Source organism: Mus musculus, chromosome 10 (assembly GCF_000001635.26).
Source record: "Mus musculus strain C57BL/6J chromosome 10, GRCm38.p6 C57BL/6J".
NCBI classification, from domain to species: domain Eukaryota; kingdom Metazoa; phylum Chordata; class Mammalia; order Rodentia; family Muridae; genus Mus; species Mus musculus.
Window position 1 is genome coordinate 58,903,967 of NC_000076.6, and position 17,915 is coordinate 58,921,881.

The following is a 17,915-nucleotide window of genomic DNA, read 5'->3' on the forward strand; positions in this document are numbered from 1 at the left end:
ATAGACACATATACAGAAACACACACACACACACACACACACACACACACACACACACACACGTCCAGTTGACTTCTGCACCAGAGCAAGAATAACAGAAACAACTTCATGTCTTCATTTTGCACTCCAGCTTGTAGTGGGCATTTGGCCCTCTTGGAGCTTGTGCTCTGTGCGGTTCTTTCTTTACCCTAAATGTAGACACAGGCATCAGTCCCTCACATCTGCATGTTCCACAAGTACACAAGCAGCCGCCCATTGCTAAATAATATTTTTGAATGTGATTGCTGTGTCTTCCTATCTACAGTTAGATAGGAGCGAGGGTTCTTGGTGTGTTTTTGCACAGAAGGTTGACTACAGAGAACAGTCATATACTGTACATCTCAGAAAGGTATGAGGAAAGATTTTGATGTTTCAGAAGGTAAATGTTTAAGTCAGTTTTAACATGGTGCAGTGTATTTATGCATTGAAACACTGCACAATGCTCTAGTATATGTATAATTTTCTGGTATATCAATTTAAAAAATATTTTTTAAAAGTCGAATTCTTCCTTAATTGTTTTGGCAATTATGTAGGTCATTAAAATGCTTGACTTTTGGGAGTCTATAACATACTATCTTCTAGTTTTATAAGATCATAATCTAAAGGCAATACTTTCTGTCCATTTGCCATGCACATTTAAAAGACTGATAAATAATATAAAAGGTTTCTAACTAGCTAGATTAATTCATAGTAGGCCCAAATATGTGACAGACAATTTTTTACCATTTGCATATATATTGTAGGTAGATTTATGGACAATATATAATTGGAATCTTTATAAAGCTTCAATATATTTTCAAAGACTTAGAGGCACACCATGACACAAAATTGTTTACTAGATTTATAACGACATAGACACTGGTGTTCTTGGTATGTACGTTGAAAAGATATGTTAACTGTTTTGATGCTCTATGTGGAACCAGGATTGTGGTGCAGGTATATGTACAAGCAAAGAAAATTGTAGTATTTTATTTTATTTTCTATAATAGGATAGCAGGTGTTCCCTTCGGGAAACAGGAGAGTTAGGACCAAAGACTAAAATACAGGAGGCTTAGCACAAACAACTCCCAGGGCAGGCTAGTGGCAGGTGTAGGAGGCAGCACTATGGGCTGCTTCGAGAGTGCTCAGGACTGCCAGCTTCAGGGGCATTTGCTGAGGGCTTACTCCAGGGCTTCCATTGCTCTTCTCAAGTCTGCAGTGCTCACTGGTTATCTTTTGTTTTCAAAGTCTTCCTTTATACATCTTCTTTGATGTTAATGTTTACTCAGTGAGAGGGCTGGTACCTCTCTCTCAACAAGGGGGTGTGGCTCAAGGACTCCCAGGTTCCAGTGCCCAGCGTTCTATCAGTTCTAGTGCCATCAAACCATAGTTCCTAGTGTTTCTCCTAAAGGTGTCTGTACAGAGACGGGAGACACAGTGGCCTCTTTTGCCAGAAGAATCATGTTGCCCCCCTGTGGACGCCTTTGTTGTATAAGAACAGTCACTGCAGTGGAGTCTTGCTGGGGATGTCTCAGTGTTGTACTCGGAGTCCACAGAAGTCCCCAAACCTCCAGCACCCCTTCAATTCACCTCTCCATCTCTTAAAGTATCCGTCATGGCTGGAAGTTCCTCGTGCTTGGCTGACCATGAGAAGCTTGTTTAACAGGCAGCCTCCGGTCATTCATACTTTATATGATTAGGGGAAAAAAAGTCAACTGTTCTGGTTTTAAGTTCTGTGGCATTGAAGGGAACAAGGGTTGGAGGAGCCTGTGCATAGTTTCTGTGTCTGAGAGCTAGCCAGACAGGAAACTATAAGCTTCCCCACAGTGTGATGAGAGGGGGCTGGGAGTGGCAGACTGACCTATGCTCCCTTTGGCCACTCAGGCCAGAAAAGATGACCTGCCACTGTTGCAGTAAATCTCCAACCCAAATAAGCTCGGGCAATGAAAACACAGCTCAGCTAATATAAATACATGCTGTGCAACTAGATTGGGCAGAACTACCACCACACTACCATATTCCCCATCTATGAGACCCCTTAGAACTTGCAGCTTCTCCAGGCCATGTGCTTCTGCTCCTTCCTTCCTTCCTTCCTTCCTTCCTTCCTTCCTTCCTTCCTTCCTTCCTTCCTTCCTTCCTTCCTTCCCCTCCTCTTCTTCTTCTTCTTCTTCCTCCTCCTCCCCCCCTCTTTCTTTCTCTCCCCAAACCTTCAGCTCCACCTTTCCCTCTTTCTCCACCCAATCAACAGCTCTAGCCTTTATTTATAAATTAAAGTGGGAAGGTTTACAAGAAATCACCTGAGTGCTGACTCATTCCTAGTTCACAGTCCCTCACAGGAGAATAGAATTAATATCAAATACAATTAGCCCCAGGACTGTCCACAACATGTCACCAACCCATAGGACATTCTCTTTCTTTACCTAGCATGGAAGTTTCCTGAATTACACTGCTCCAGCTTTCTGCCTCAGTCTTCAGAAACAGCAAACAACTCGTTGTATAGAAGCTAACATTGGGAATGTGCCTTTTCTGTCAAGGAGGTACAGAGCTACTTTAAATGATAGTTTTATTAGAAATATGTTTCCCGCTTGCTGCTTTGAGCATAGACAGAGTATACTGCGTCTCCAACTCCAGAGCTGGCTCTTGGCTCAGTGTACATCACTGCTGCAGTAGTCCTCTGGTTACACTGGCCAGAGCCACCACTGGAAGCATGCATATCTGCATGGCTGTGCATGTGCACACATATCTGCATGGCTGTGCATGTGCACACATATCTGCAGGGCTGTGCATGTGCACCCATATCTGCAGGGCTATGCATGTGCACACATATCTGCATGGTTGTGCATATGCACACATATCTGCATGACTGTGCATGTGCACACATATCTGCATGGCTGTGCATGTGCACACATATCTGCAGGGCTGTGCATGTACACACATATCTGCATGGCTGTGCATGTGCACACATATCTGCAGGGCTGTGCATGTGCACCTTATTCTCACCTTGTCAGCCTGCTGTCTTTGGCTCCTCTGGCAGAGTTTCCCAACCGCTGGCAAGCAGGCATCAGGAACAAACAAACTCCCAGACTGGTGACCGGTAACAGACTCCATCAGCCTGTCCCCATGAAAGAATAAATCCATCTTACCAGTCTTGGCACAGATGTCCTTAGGGTCAAGAGCAAGCTGTAGATATGCACAGGGAATGAAGTGAATGCCCTAATGCAGCTAGGCAGTATGGCAGTTGGCAAGGGCTTTGTCCCCGTGTTTTGAAGTAGCTGAAGCATGAGAGGATCACATAAGCCTAGCGACACCAGGGCTTTTGTGAGAGCCTCTGGCAGCCTGTGAGACCTGAGCTGTCTGTTAGTTCTTGAATGTGGGCAGAGCCTTTTCTGGGTCAACAAGACAGCACACTCCTGCCAGGCCAGTGTCAATCATGTGGCTTGTCACAGCGGCCAGTCCTTTTGAGTGATACAGGGATACTGCTGACTACAGTACGATATGTTGGACTGAGCATGCAGCATGCATGCTAGGGGAGAATCCATATGGGCACTTTGCAACTGGTCTTCATTCACCTACAGGTCTGCTCTGGGACAACCACTCAAAGCTGGGGTTCCTAAAGACCCAAGAGGAAGGGAAGCTTAGGATACTTGAATCTTCCCAGTTCAGATTTCTTCTGGGTAGTATGTCTCAGAGACTGTGGACTGTCCTTAGACTGCTGGTAGATCATTGTCTCTGACAGAGAGACTGCCCTTGCCCAGGACCCACTTGTATCTACTTCTTCCCAGGGTACCTCCAGTAGCTTCTAGGAATGTAAGAGCCCCCGAAGCCCATCACACCTTTTCCTGTGGAGCCTCATTTATGGATAGTGTCTTAGTTATTTTTCTGTTGCTGTGATAAGACACCATGTGCTACGGACTGGCCTCAGTCAGCCCCCCTCAATCCATGGGAGAAATCAGGGTTCTGGTTACAGGTGGGCAGGGAGTCAGCGAGGAGAGTGACAAACAGACACGGACACAAGGAAGTGTGTATCTGAATGTAATTTGTCTCAAAGCGAGCACCAGTCTTTTAAGTGACTTTTACACAAAACAGAGGAAGGCATACAAAAAGCTAACAGAAACCAACTGAGATAAAAATCAATGTTAACAACTGGGATCAAAAGCAGCCCTACCTAAGGTCAGCTTATTCTTAGAAGCCAGGGGTAAGGGCTTCACGCCCTTGCCATAGTTCCAATTCTAGTCTATTGTATAGTCCACCTTCTCCCTAGGCATTGTAAATTCCTGTATATGGGAGTGACTCAGCTATCTATAGTTCTAAGTATTTACTCTAGTTCCTTCTTAGACCATAACCTTCCTTCTTCCTAGGTCATTGGAATACTGATGGAGGCTAATCTAACTTAGCTATATGTCAAAATCAATCCTTAGAGGCACTTATAATAAAACAATATTGAGGGAAAGCACACAGATCCGTTCACCGACTAAAGCAAGGACATTGGAGCATTCGTTTTACAGGATGCCACTGTTCCAGGAGAGTAAGTTTCTGTGAACTTTTCGCCTCCGGACTGCATCCAGGTTTCTAGGCCTGTCACTCAAGTCACTACTGGAGTGGATGTAGCAACCACGAACAAGGCAACTTAGAGATGAAAGCATTTATTTGGGGTTTACAATTTTAGAAGGTTAGAATCCATTCTCATCACGGCAGGGAGCATGACATCAGGCAGATAGGCGTGGTGCTGGAACTGTAGCGGAGCATTTACATCTCAATCCACAAGCACTAGGCAGAGAAAGAGAGATGCAGAATGCTATATAGATAGTATAGTCTAATTAGCTCAATCCTTGAAAGGAAGAACAGTGTTGCTTATCTTCACAATGCAGAATGGCCAACAACACTGCTCTTGTGCATTGAGGCCAGGAGTAACTGGAATAAGCACATTACTTGAATAAAGTAATCTTGTTTATTTCTGAAAAAAAAAAAAAACTCTATATTACTTTCAAAGCATGGTTGGCTCTAGCAATCTGACTCTACCTCTGTGGGAACCTAAGTCACAGGGAAGGGGTGACAAGAATGATTGTGGTTCATTGGTGACACATAGACCTCATTAGTCTTCAAACAGCTTTTCTCATTTACTTACTGGCTTGGGAAGATATGATGTGTACTGGTATGCAGATGCTGATGACTAGGGATGCCCATCATATCCAGACCCTGAAACTTAAGCGCACGCACACCCAGCTCCACTGACCTTAAAGAGCCTTTACTCCAATGAAAACACGGTTAGCAGCTGTAGGGTTACCTGGGAAGAGATGCGGGTAAATGAGTGGTGGCGAATATTGTTAACAGGTGTGAGACAAGCCTTAGGGCTTTTCTTGATTAGGTTATTTGAAAGTAGAGTCGTACGTGTGGGAATTACCTTCCTCTGGTGGCCCAGATGTAGGAGATCTGTTGGAAAAGCTTCGTTTTTTTGTGTGCTAACCTTTACATCCCGCCGACTTATTCATGTGCTCTGTTCCTGCTGTGGCCTCCAACACCATCTTTCACTGACATTGGAACCCAGACTTTCCAGCTTTCCACTGTGACATGAAGGCCATTGCTGTCCAGAAACCTTCCAGGCAGGCTTTCAGCAACAGTTTGGAACTGCTGCAGCACCCAGTCTCTTACATTGAGCAGATACTGGGTTCTCAGCATCTTGGAGACAGTGTAGAGACAGCCATTTTTGGACTACCCAGCTGGTATCATGTAAGGCAATCTAATAAGTCCCTATTTGAATATATGCTCATTCTGTTGGTTCTATCTTTCTGAAGAACCCTGACTAATACCATGGAAAGTGACTTTTTGTGTTTCCTCCTGAAATGCTGTTCTCTAGAGCACATTTCAACAGTTTAGTCTTTCTTCTTGGTAAAAAGATGTCCATCATGTCTGTATCAGGGATTTGCCTCAAGCTCTGCTTTTGAGCAGCCCTGCCCATGATCACCAGCCACAAAGGACAAGTAGCCCTCTGTGCAGTGTGAGCAGCCTTGGAAGGCTCTGGAAAGCAATATGGTTTCCTTTTCCCTTGCAAAGAAACATCTAGGAAGGCTCTGATTTTCTTGTGGAAGGACCAACATAGACATCCACTAGGCGTCAGGACTAAGAGTTAATATGGGTGGGGCCAGATGTAGTTGACAGCCCATCAGTGTTTAAAATGATTGACTGTGAAAAGAGGAGACTGCACAGGAGGAGGAAGACGACCCTTTGTGCTATCCTTTCTCTTTACAAACTTCAAAATCCAGATGTTGGGGATGAACACTTTAATACTAAAGCTAAGCTAGATACTAACCGTAAGGCTAGGGATACAGGACTTTGGAATGATGGGTGTCACCCCATATGGAGACAGTCTGATTTTGGCTCTTATTCAAGGAAGAGCCTCACCTGTGGGAAGCCACATGTGCCGTTGCAGGGTGGCGCTGGCCACCACGCATACATAGGCAGTAAAGTTTTTTTTGCCAAGATGAGGTTTTGAGAATTAACCAATCAAATGAGAGACAAGTTAACCAATCAGATGAGAGACAAGTTAACCAATCAGATGAGAGACATGTTAACCAATCAGATGTGAGACATGCAAATGAGGTGGTAAGCATAACCCATGCATAACCAATCCGGGTGTGAGGCACGCCTCTCCTAGGCCTATATAAGCAGCACCAGTTCTGGGCTTGGGGTCTCTTCACCTCTGCAATCCAGCTCTCCCAATAAACGTGTGCAGAAGGAAAGAAAAAAAAAAAAACTTTACTGCCTATGTATGCGTGGTGGCCAGCGCCACACTGCAGGCACATGTGGCTTCCCACACTCACCTTCAGATGAAGTGATTGATCTGAGGGTCCAGGAAACCCAGGGCTTTGGAAATGGAGGAGGGCCTATTCCTCTCCCCTTTCTTCTCTCCAGGTGGTATGCACAAGTGCATCTGTGCATGCATGCGTGTGTGCACCCGTGTGTGTGTGCACATAAATGTTCTCGCATGCATGTACATGTCCTGCCTCTGTGCCTGTCCTGTGATGTTGATTTATTCTGACACGATATGTCTCGTCTTTGGCTGAGTCTGTAGCCACAGATCATCTGATAGCACCTGGAACATCTGATGAGCAGTTGTAGGATTGTTTTATGAATAAAAACCTTAAATTGTTTCAAAGAGATTAACACCTAATCCTTTTAGTAAGTCCTAGTTCTCCTAGGGGGCTGGAGAAGAAAAGGGATAATGAGGTTGTCATCATGCAATTGAGTTACCAAGAGACACTTTCACGGCTAGACAAGCTCAGTCATTCTAGGGTGGTTGGGGATAGAAGGATAGCTGAAATCACCCACTGGGCCTGGGGAAATCCACAGGAACAGAGAAGCCACAGTCTCTTATTTGCTAATAGGACCCATTCAGTGGTTTGCTGAGGGGCTCTCTTAAGCCTGGGTGTCTGTGGCAGAACGTAGGGACAGAGTGACCTACATTTGAGGATGTTCTCATAGTTCCATTCATCTGTCCCTTCTGGCTGTCACCACTCTCATTGCTTTCCCAAAGAAAACAAACGTTTCACCCCAAGGGTAATGACAGCAGGGCCCTATTCCAATGTGAGGAGCGAGTGAAGAGTTCACAGTGGATTCCCTTCACTACCAAGGACAGCCCTGGAGCCCATTGCTCAGAAATAGATTGGGAAGCTTCCATTCTTTGGCATTTGCTTGTCCCATTAGCAGTATAACATGAGATGGCTAAACAGTGCTGGTGGTGTGTGTGTATGTATATGCGCTCTCGCGCCATGTGAGCCCACAGGAAGTAGTCTGATTGATTTTGTATTATCAAGTCACCTTCCACATATTTAGAGTGAAAAGTCTACTGCTATAGACAGTTTCCCACTAAGGATGCAAAATTGTATACACAAATTAGATAGTATGTTTATTTACAAGTGTGTACAAATAGCCACTTTTAAATTTGCAAGCTTTCATCTTTATAAGTCTTTGAAATGAAATTATGATGCCTGAATACAGATGTGAATAAAGTCCTTGGTCAGTATCAAAGTGTATTATCAATTAACACACCCTAGATTCCTCTGGTTTCTCATAGTAGTGGTAACTTCTACTACTACTACTATGTAGTGATAGTATAGTGATAGTAGTAACTATCAGGGAGTGGGTGGTCTGAGCTGGAGCCACTCCTTGACAGTTATGCTCCCAGTATGTACTGGGACTCTGGAATAGTTTTTACAATGGGTCCTCTCTCCAGATAGGAAACACACGCTTAAACAGATGAGAGAAAGCTTTTCCTTACACCCTTAAGAGAATCTGGCCAGAGAGCAGTGTCTAAGCACAAGCTATGAGCTTAAGGAAACCAAGCAGACCCAGGAGACAACCACTGTATCTCAGGAAGCATTGTGAGTCTTTTCACTGGGATCCTTGTAAAAGAAAACAAAACTCCATCTAATTTTCACAGGTGAGAACCTGGCCCATAGCTCTTGTGTTTGGCCACTCCCAGTTCGGGTAACCCCCTAGGGAGGGCTCCTTACCACAGCTGTTAGGGTGGGGTGAAGCTGGAGAGCCTGTGCTCTGAATTCTGGGATGTTTTAGTCCTGCTGAGGGACCCTCTTCTCTTTCTCACATGGTTCTATGTGCTCCTGCTTTTAGGAAGAATCACTCAGAACATGGAACGCTGGTCATGCCAGTATCTGCAGAGGGCAAGTCCACTGGGGGAAGGGGAGGTGACAGTGGCAGGGGGAGCTCAGGGAGCTACTGCCACCACACTCCCAGGTCTACAGGACAGACAATTTAGTGTCCTGGTTCTTGGTCTTGTTTGCCTGGTCTCTCCACTGTTCTCTATTGATATCCCCACAAAAGCCAGAGGCTGGGTTATTTCATAAAGAAAGGTTTCCTTATTTTAGTTTTTGAGGCTAAAATCCAAAATTTACCCTGCATGTCTAATTTCTGCTGAGTCCCCACCCCAACTATATCACATGGTGCATGTGGCATTGTGGTGGGAATGCATGGAAGAGGGAGAGTTTACATAAGACAAGAATAGGAAGTAATCAGGGGTCAGGCTCACTCCTTTATAGCATTTTGCTCTCTAGTGAGCCAACCAAGGTCTCAAAGAATGCTTTAAGTCTGTCCAGGGACAGATGCCTGAATGTCTTAAACTTCTCCTTCCAGGCCCTACCCCTCACAGGTCCATGTCAATATCATTACTGAAGGTCAAGTTTCAGGCCCCTGACTCTGTGGGGGCAATATTCAAACCCTATCCAAATGTAGCACCTGTTAATGTCCCTGAGACCCTGAGCCCTAGCCCTGATGGACTCAGTGGGTTCCTTGGCTTGCCCACATATCCCATCCAGACCCTCGAGCAGAGGAAAGGCCAGTGCAGGTGGAGCATGGTGATGCTGCCTGTGTCCTCTGATACTAAGGCTTGGTGATATTGATGATGTTAAAGGGGGCATAAAAAACAAATGGGTAGATTCAGATGCTTTTTATATACATATACACACACATACACATATAGATTGACAACACTGAGTCTCAAAGCTGAAGTCATATATTTCTGATGTTTGTCTTTTCCTTGCTGATAAATGCATAATGCAGCATAGTTATGATGGAAACCTTGAGATGGTACTGATGCTCAGAGGTAGCTCCACCACCAGGTTAAAGTTTTTCCCTTTAATATTCATGGTGCTCCTGCCTCACATAACAATGTGCCACAGGGCGATGTTTGGGATTTTGAAAGGAGTGATCTTTGCAAGCCTACACCTCACAGGGTGGAGAGGGAACGGTACAGATAAGTGGCTGTCCTTTCTTTGTCCTGGAAGAACTTCTGTGACAGAGTCAGACTCCTGCATTCTCATTCCTGACTTATTGACAGAGAGAGAATGCCTGTCACCAGACCAGGGATGGTGGCAGCAGGAACGTTAGCCGAGCTTCTTGCTCCGGTGAGAACCGGGGAGGTGGCTTCCAGTGAACATTGCTATTTCTAGAAAATACTGATATTGCTTCTTAGCTCTGCTGGGGTTTTCTTGCCCAGTGACTAAGCGTGAATATCTCTTCCTCTTCCTACTCTTAAGCCATCTTCCCTCTCTGCTGATTTCAAGTACCAAACATGACTGGAAAAAAAAATCAGTGAAATGATTCCTAATGATATTCCGCTATACTGACAGGTCAGTTATCATCAGAGAGGCTTCATCCAGCAACTGATGGGAGCAGATGCAGAGACCTATAGGCAGAGCCAGGGAAACCCTGGAGAAGAAGGGGAGAAAGGATTGTAGGAGCCAATGGCATTGGGGACACCATGAGAACTTGGCCTACAGAATCAACTAAGCAGGGTTCATCGGGGATCATGGAGACTGACGTGACAATAACACACCCTCTATTGGTCTGAGCTAGGTTCTCTGCATATCTGTTATGGTTGTGTAGCTGGGTTGTGGAACTCCTAACAGGGGTGTCTCTGACTCTTTTGACTGCTCTCGGGACCCTTTTCCTCCTACTGGGTTGCTGCATCCAGCTTGATATGAGAATTTGTGCCTAGTCTTATTGTAACTTGTTATGCTGTGTTCAGTTGCTATCCCTGGGAAGCTGTTTTTTGTTTGTTTGTTTTGTTTTAAGGGAAACAGGAGGAATGGATCTGGGGCAGAGAGGAGTAGGGAGGGCTGGGAGGAGTGGAGGGAGGGGAAACTATGGTCTTTATGTCATGTATGAGAGACACATAGATGATGATGATGATGATGATATTCAGATCCCTAGTGTCCCATTGCTGAAAAAAAAAATGTCACTAGTACTAATAGTGACACCAGGACCACCTGCAAAAACATGTGCCACCAGAGTGGATAGGGCCTTCCACATCACTCATTAATCAAGACAACATCCCACAGACTTGTCGCCTATAGGCGAATCCTAAGGAGGAAGTTCCTCAGTTGAGACCGCTCTCTTCCCAGATATGTCTGGGTTTGATGGAAACCATGCGGCACAGCTGCTAAACCACCTGGTCTGTCCTGAGTTTATAGAAGGAGACACCAGAGCCCAGCAGACATTTTTCAGAATTAATGGCTCCTACGTGGTGGCTGGGGAAGACTTGCCCTCTGCCTGGGCTTTGTCGTCTCTTTCTCACAGGCTCAGTCTCACTCAGAGGCTCCTTGGGTGTTGAAAGTTAAGGTCAGCCAGTTTGGGTAGTTAATGCCCAACCCCAAGGAATACCCTTGAGGAGTCTGAGTTAGGCTGGAGACCCCTAGGCCACCTCCCAACTAGAGTGTGCAGCTCTGAAATCCTCATGTAGCTCTAGATGTGCTTCAGAGAGCAGCATACTGTACAGTCAAGGCAGGGTTACCGACAGAATAGCCTAGAGACCTGCTGCAGTGGTGGGCTAAGCAGGACTCAGGCTGCCAGCAGCAGCAGTTGGGAGGTTTCTGCTTGGTTCTCTAGCCTTAACCAGGGCTCTGGGCCATGTGACACACTCATGCAAGGATAGAATGGGGGAAGTGGCTCTTCCTCTGTGATGAGCATCTGGAGCCCAGGTAGTGTGGTTGTGTTTATTCAACACTGAATGCATCACCGAAGTCCCCGGGGAGGAGGCTTGACAGCACAGGAACAAAGATGGTGTAATGTCATGCCATGTTTCCTGCCTGGCTTCAGGAACTTTGGGGGTACCATTTCTAGGTCTTGCTAGCAGGTTCTCCTTCTGCCGGGTGGGGTACTGTACTTGTGGTACCTCTAAGATGCTATGATGGACAGAAGTTTCTGTGACAGAGCTTTGCTCCAACCATTAGTTTAGAGAATCTGAGCTATGACGGAAAAGAGAAAGGACTTGCAAGCTGAGCTCACTGTAGCTGCTTTTGACCTGCCTCTGAATCATGATTTCTTTTTTTTTATTTTATTCAAATATTTACTGAGTCAACATTAGTGTGTGCCTGAAACTATTGAGAATCAGTTTAACCTAACTCAGAGACAGTACCACTGCAGTCCTCATGGGTCAAGCACTGTGAAAAAATGCCTGAAGGAACCAACCTCAAATGAGGACAGATGTTTTTGATTTATGGTTTTAGCCTGTGGGCTCTTGGCTCTTGTTTCTTTTGGCTTATGGCATCACATGATATCACGGGAGGAGAGTGTGGTAGGGGAGCCTTGTTATCAACATGCCGGATGTGAAGCAAACAGGGAGGGGAGGGGCAAGCATCTTCCAATCCCCATCAAATGCATGTTTCTAATGACCCAACTTTCTTACTAGGCACCGCCTTCCGGAAGTTCTACCACATTCCCATAGTGCCACATGCTGTTGAACAAGCCTTCAACACACAGACATTTACAGGATGTTTTTGATCCATGCCACAACAACTTCCCAGGATAGGTTTCATCAAGTCAGTAACTATGAAGACTATGCTAGCTAAGAAAGGGCAGGTGGAGACATTTGCATTCCTGGAGTGTTTGTTAATGGACCAAAGAAGGTTTTGTGACTTGAAATAAAAAATCAGCACCAAGCCAAGAATGAATTACTCCAGGAAACTCTCCAAAGCACCTAGGGAACTCTTGTCTTGCTTGGTATGATATTTGTAGATGTTTCTGGATTTTGGATACTTTATTCAGAGACTTAAACTGAACCTCTCCACAGAGAATCTGGTCATGTATCCAAAGAAAACTTAAAGAATCCAAAATCATAGCATGGAAACATACAGCTTTGGGGAAGAAGTGTTTTTAGAAACTTGATTCAGACCATTTTGCTGTTCTTTAAAATCCACATAAGGCTTTGCTGTTAGAGCATACTGTCGTGGGAAGGAGGACCCTTCAGACACTCTTAATCATAAATTAATGGTCAAAACCACAGTTTTAGGGCATCCCACCAGCATTCCATGGAGGGCCATGGAATTCAACAAAGGGATGGAGCCTTTGTGGTTCCTAGAGACCTCTGGGGCCATGTTATCTAGGCAGTGCCCTGTGATTTCAGTAGCGGGGCCTCCTGCATGGCAGATTCATATCCAGTTTATGTAATAAGCCAGTGTGACTGCCGTCCAGATTGTAGCATCAGTATAGAAGCCTGAGGGTTGGCAGAACGTCCTGCAAGGGTTGTACAGATTGAGTTAAATGTGTTTTCCTCTAACTTAATTATTGGAAAAGGCTCAAAGAACCCAAACTCTAATCCGTATCCATGTATACTTGCGGCATCAGGGTCTCTTGCTTGTGTTCTTTTAGGGTGATGGCTGATAACTTTCAGAGGGTGGGACCCTTTGGTGCATGAGGTGGGTTAGTTAGCTTTAGTGATGAAGTGCTGCTGTTACACCTGCCCTGAGCTGATGACAGGAGCCCCTGCCACCCAGCTCCCAGACATCCTCCTGCCTCTGTGCCAACGGTCTAGACTGAACTTACCTCTCTCTGGCCTGAAAACCAGTATGTATTCTCTGTTCAGAATGCTCCGATCTTTCCACGGAGGATTGTCTGAGCACGTTTCCTGTTAATAGGCTGCTTACTCTTGTAGGTGAAACCTCGAGTATCTCAAACCACAGTGCTCCTGGGAGCCACTGGCTCGGCTTCCTGGGTAGACGCTTCCTCTAAGAAGCAAGAGTCTCCAAGGAGTGGGCAGAATATACGTGTGTGGTAGGGGCATTGGGCTGAGCTGTGAAGGAGAATCCAGGGTCTCCATGTGTGCCGTGGACCCTCACAGTGATGCTCCTGGAAGGGAGAATCTTCCTTCTAGCATCTAGCCTCTGCCTTCAGGAAACATGCCATTTGGCTCCTTCCCGCCTTCCTTCTGTCCCCTTTTCTCTTTTGCAAGGACTAAACCCGCAGATCCTTCTGCTCTAGATAAGAGTCTATCACTAAGATCCACCTCTAGCCTTTGCTTTCCTTACATTGATTAAGTCTCTTGGATCAAAGCGATTTCCTTTCCTTGGGAACTCTGCTGTAACTGAGAGGAAAGCACACAAATCTACCTCCCGGTCCTTCTCCTCCATCATAGCCTTCATCAGCTGCGGGAACGACTTGGGTCAGTCCGGTCAAGCAGTTTGTGGTCTCTCTTAGGCTCATGGCCTTGCTGATCCCCTGCTGTGGGGTATGCCTAGATCTCAGCACATTTTAGAGTTCTCTGGGTAGATTCTGTGTAAGTGTATCACAGGTCAGAATTAATGCACCTCAATTTAAAAGTGAGGAGCCTTTGTTTTTCTGGGTTTGGGGACTTTCTTTGTTTCCACTGGAAAGTCCCTACTCACTGTAGGGTACAATTTCAATATTGTGCTCACACAGCTTTCCAGCAGCTTCAGTTCTGAAGATCAGAAGGGTCTGTTCTCTTTCCCCTGTTAACCTCCTTGAGTGATTACCTTTAATAAGATTGTTTCTTAATTTTACAACAGAGATAGAGGCCAATGTGCAAACAGAAGTTATTTGCTAATTATTTAGGGCTGACAGAATACTGGTTCCTCTTAGGGGGACCATATGGATTATTTTGGATGAATCTTGCATCTTCAAAATCTGAAATTTAGGCAATGAATATTAACTAGTAATTTCCTGGCCTGTTTGAGGTTTGCACATATTTCTCTTTATTCCGTTCTGGCTACGAGGCTGTGCAAAATCAGGCCCAGTTGAGCAAATAGATGTAAGGGCAGGGGCACAATGCTTTGGACCCTTTCTTTCCTAGGCCCATGAGGAGGAATTTGACCCTTGGACACCTCAGATTCCATAGCCAAAGAGAATCCATGAACCACAGATGAGGAAGAAGCAGGTTCTAAAGGAGATGTGGACCCATGTCTACAGGTGCTACCTGAAACTGGACACAGGGAACTGAGAAGAGCATAGGACCTGGAGCCTACAGAGTATGCTGGTACCACAAGACATCGGCACAGACTCCTGCCTGCATACAGTGTGTGTTTAGTGAATGCTTTCCTGGTGCTGGCTGGCTGTTTTACATGAAATAGTCACTTCATGATGGGGCACACGTAGGCCCCTTCTGTGCTGGATTTTACAGTTTCATAATTGCGACCGACATATCTGAAGCTGCTGAAGGGAATGCGTAAGATACATTTCAGGGGAGGCAATCTCATAGAGTCATAAAGCCTCCTTCATGTAGTGATGGGCTTTGTGGGTTGTAACTGAGCCCAGGGTGCTGCTCAAGCTCAGACTCAGCACAAGTACCACATGCTGATGAATGAATGGTTGGTTTGCTTGGTAGCTGATAACAAGTATCACAGTATTTAGAGACTTGGACGTTAAAACAGTAGGGCGGTCTTGATACTCACATGCTACATGACTTTCTCTGCAGAAAATGAGAGTAATGGTCATGCTGGCATGCTATTTGGCCTTCTGCTGGACTCGGGACATCACTAATTATTTCCCTTTGTGCTATTATTCTTAACATCATTGCTATTATTAACTGTTGTTTTTGTTGTTCTGTCAAGGAACATTGCTTGGGGTTACTAAAAAATTAGTGCCCCCAAAATAAAACATTGTGCAGATATGAAATGTCAGGATTAGGTGTCCTAAGCAACGTTGACCATTTTATATATTAAAATCTAGTTCTAACTATTTTATTCCCTTTTGGGAACTAAAAACAAATGTTCAGGCTAGGGCTGTAACTTAGTGGGGCAATGCTTCCTTAGTATACCCAAGGTGCTGGATTCTGTCCTTAGCACCACACACATACACACACACACACAAAACAACAACAACAACAAAAAACAAAAACAAAAAACAAACCAGCAAACAAAAAGCAGGTGGCCAAGCACATACTTGTCTGTGGATGATGGGGGATAATGGAGTGACAGTATTCACAGTAAAAAGAAGAGGGAAGCAACCCAAGTGTATGATAATGGTTCGGGGGTTTGGGAGAAACAAGTGTGGCATATACAGTTCTTCTGTCAACCATAAAAGAAATGGCATGCCAGCAGCCAGTCACAGTGTGATTCCCTTTATTGAAAAATCTCAGAATAAGTAAGTCTGTGGAAACAGAAATCATATTAGCGGTTGCCAGGAGCTGTGGGAGAGAGAAAAGGGGAAAGATTTGCTTAATGAACATTGGGCTTTATTTGTGCGTGATTAAAAAAATGTCCTGGACGGTGGTCCTATAATGTCGTAATGTGCTAAATGCCCTGCTGCTTTCACGGTGTGGGAAGGTGCTGTGCAGGCTCTTTGGGTGAGACAAGGCACCAGGCGTCTTACCCAGCAGACAATAATACTAACCCACCAAAAAAGGTGTGTTCACGGGTACTGTAGTGGCATGCCTCGTACGGGGATAACCAGCCTCTCTCTCTGATCGCATTCACTACCTGCTTCTCAGAGAGATTTCAGTAAATCTAGTCAAATGCTTTTGGCTGGCAAGATCATAATCCCTAAGATGAATTTACTTCTGTGTAGCTACATCACCATAGCATCAAACTACTTCCTAAACATCAGCGTTTATCTGCATAGATGGATGCTATCCTCACCCTTCGTCAGAGAAGCTTCTCTTTAGAGTCCACAGCAGTGAATGCAGAAACATTTGGCTGCTCAAAGTGCTGAGCAGAAGAGACAGTTAACTAATGACTCAGCCTTAAACAGGATATTTGTACCATCTCCTCGAATGCTCCAGGAATTGTAGAATGATAGAAATAATATAAGAGCCAGAAGATAGAAAGAAGTGTGGTAAAATATTATTTTGGGGGCTTTATAAAGTGACTTCAATCATGCACTCATAGCTTTGATTGCCCACACTAAGCCTATACAATACTGGACCGGCTAATATGTTTATGGATGATGATGAGGCTCACCCCTCCTGATGAGCTATTGGCTTCTAAAGGATTATATATATAGAGAGAGTTTTTAATCTTCAGATGTGTGCTTGCTGGTAAGCCCACCTGGTCATATTTGATTGTTCCATGCCCAATATCACATGGGTGGCCTGGGGTCAACTCAGTGGGTCACAAAACAAAAACTCATGAACACAGGGAAGGGACCTATTGGGGGGGGATTGCTGACTGGGAAGGGAGGAGATAATAGAGGGTGTAGGGTGAGACTAATCAGAATCCATTACACACATGTGTAAAGAAGAAATGTAATTAATAAAAACATAAGATGGAGAGTGTTGAAGACATCTGCCATTGATGTCTGACCTCCATTTGTAGGTGCACACTTATGCACAGGTGCACACACATCTACATGAATACACACAGCACACATGTACATGTATGTTTAAATAAATAAAATAATAAGAGGAGAAAGTGGCCTTGCTTTATTGTGATACTTTAGTATTAATTTTTCTTTTAAAGATAAGCCATGATATATAAATGAGATCATATAAGCATTAAAAAGAAAAAAATGAAATTCTACAACTGGATAACCATAATTCAACCATTTTTCTTAAGTGCTTAGTATTTAAAGCATATTAAAACGTATGGACTTGCTCTACCTCCTCAAAAGAGGAATATGTTCCATACTTATCTACCTTATTTTCATGTTGAAATTTTCATAAAGCTTTGTATAAAGTCATAAGTGTGGCTATTGTAGTCACTGCCAAAGCAGACAGATAGCAACGTGGCATTTTTTTCAGATTCTGAGTGGGAGAGACTTGGGCTTTGTCTTCAGTCTAGAGGCAGTGGGACCCGGGAGAATGGAGCCGACAAGTGAGATGGACTGATAGTCAACTTGATTAGAACCTCAGACAGTTTAGACTCTGAGGGTTAAGAAAAGTCACCAGAGTGAAGTTCTGATGAGTTCAAGTGTACACACACAATCAGAAGGACAGGCCGCGTGTGGCCAAACCATGTTTTCCATAGAGGCACCTACAGGATCGTTTAAACTTTTAATTGTGTAACAGCAGCAAGCAATAATGAGTAACCTGAAGGAAACTCACTCCCCTCTCCTACACTGAGAGGAGCGCAAAAACACATTCCGGGATCAGTCCTGTGCCTTGAAGGATCTTAAGTCATTAGCCTGTTTTCTTGGAGCGTTCCCACAAGCCTGCA

General features: G+C 44.7%; 1 protein-coding gene across 3 annotated transcripts in view; it reads left to right on the forward strand.

Moving 5' to 3' along the window:
• Sh3rf3 (SH3 domain containing ring finger 3) overlaps positions 1–17,915 on the forward strand; it is a 327,009-nt gene that overhangs the window by 92,059 nt on the left and 217,035 nt on the right. The window contains exon 1 of one of the 3 annotated variants that reach the window (XM_006513617.3): positions 2,297–2,555. The exons of the other annotated variants lie outside the window; for them this stretch is intronic. The gene's annotated coding sequence lies outside the window, so the exon portion shown is untranslated. Of the gene's footprint in view, positions 1–2,296; positions 2,556–17,915 lie in introns of those variants that run through there. 3 annotated transcript variants of the gene reach the window in all.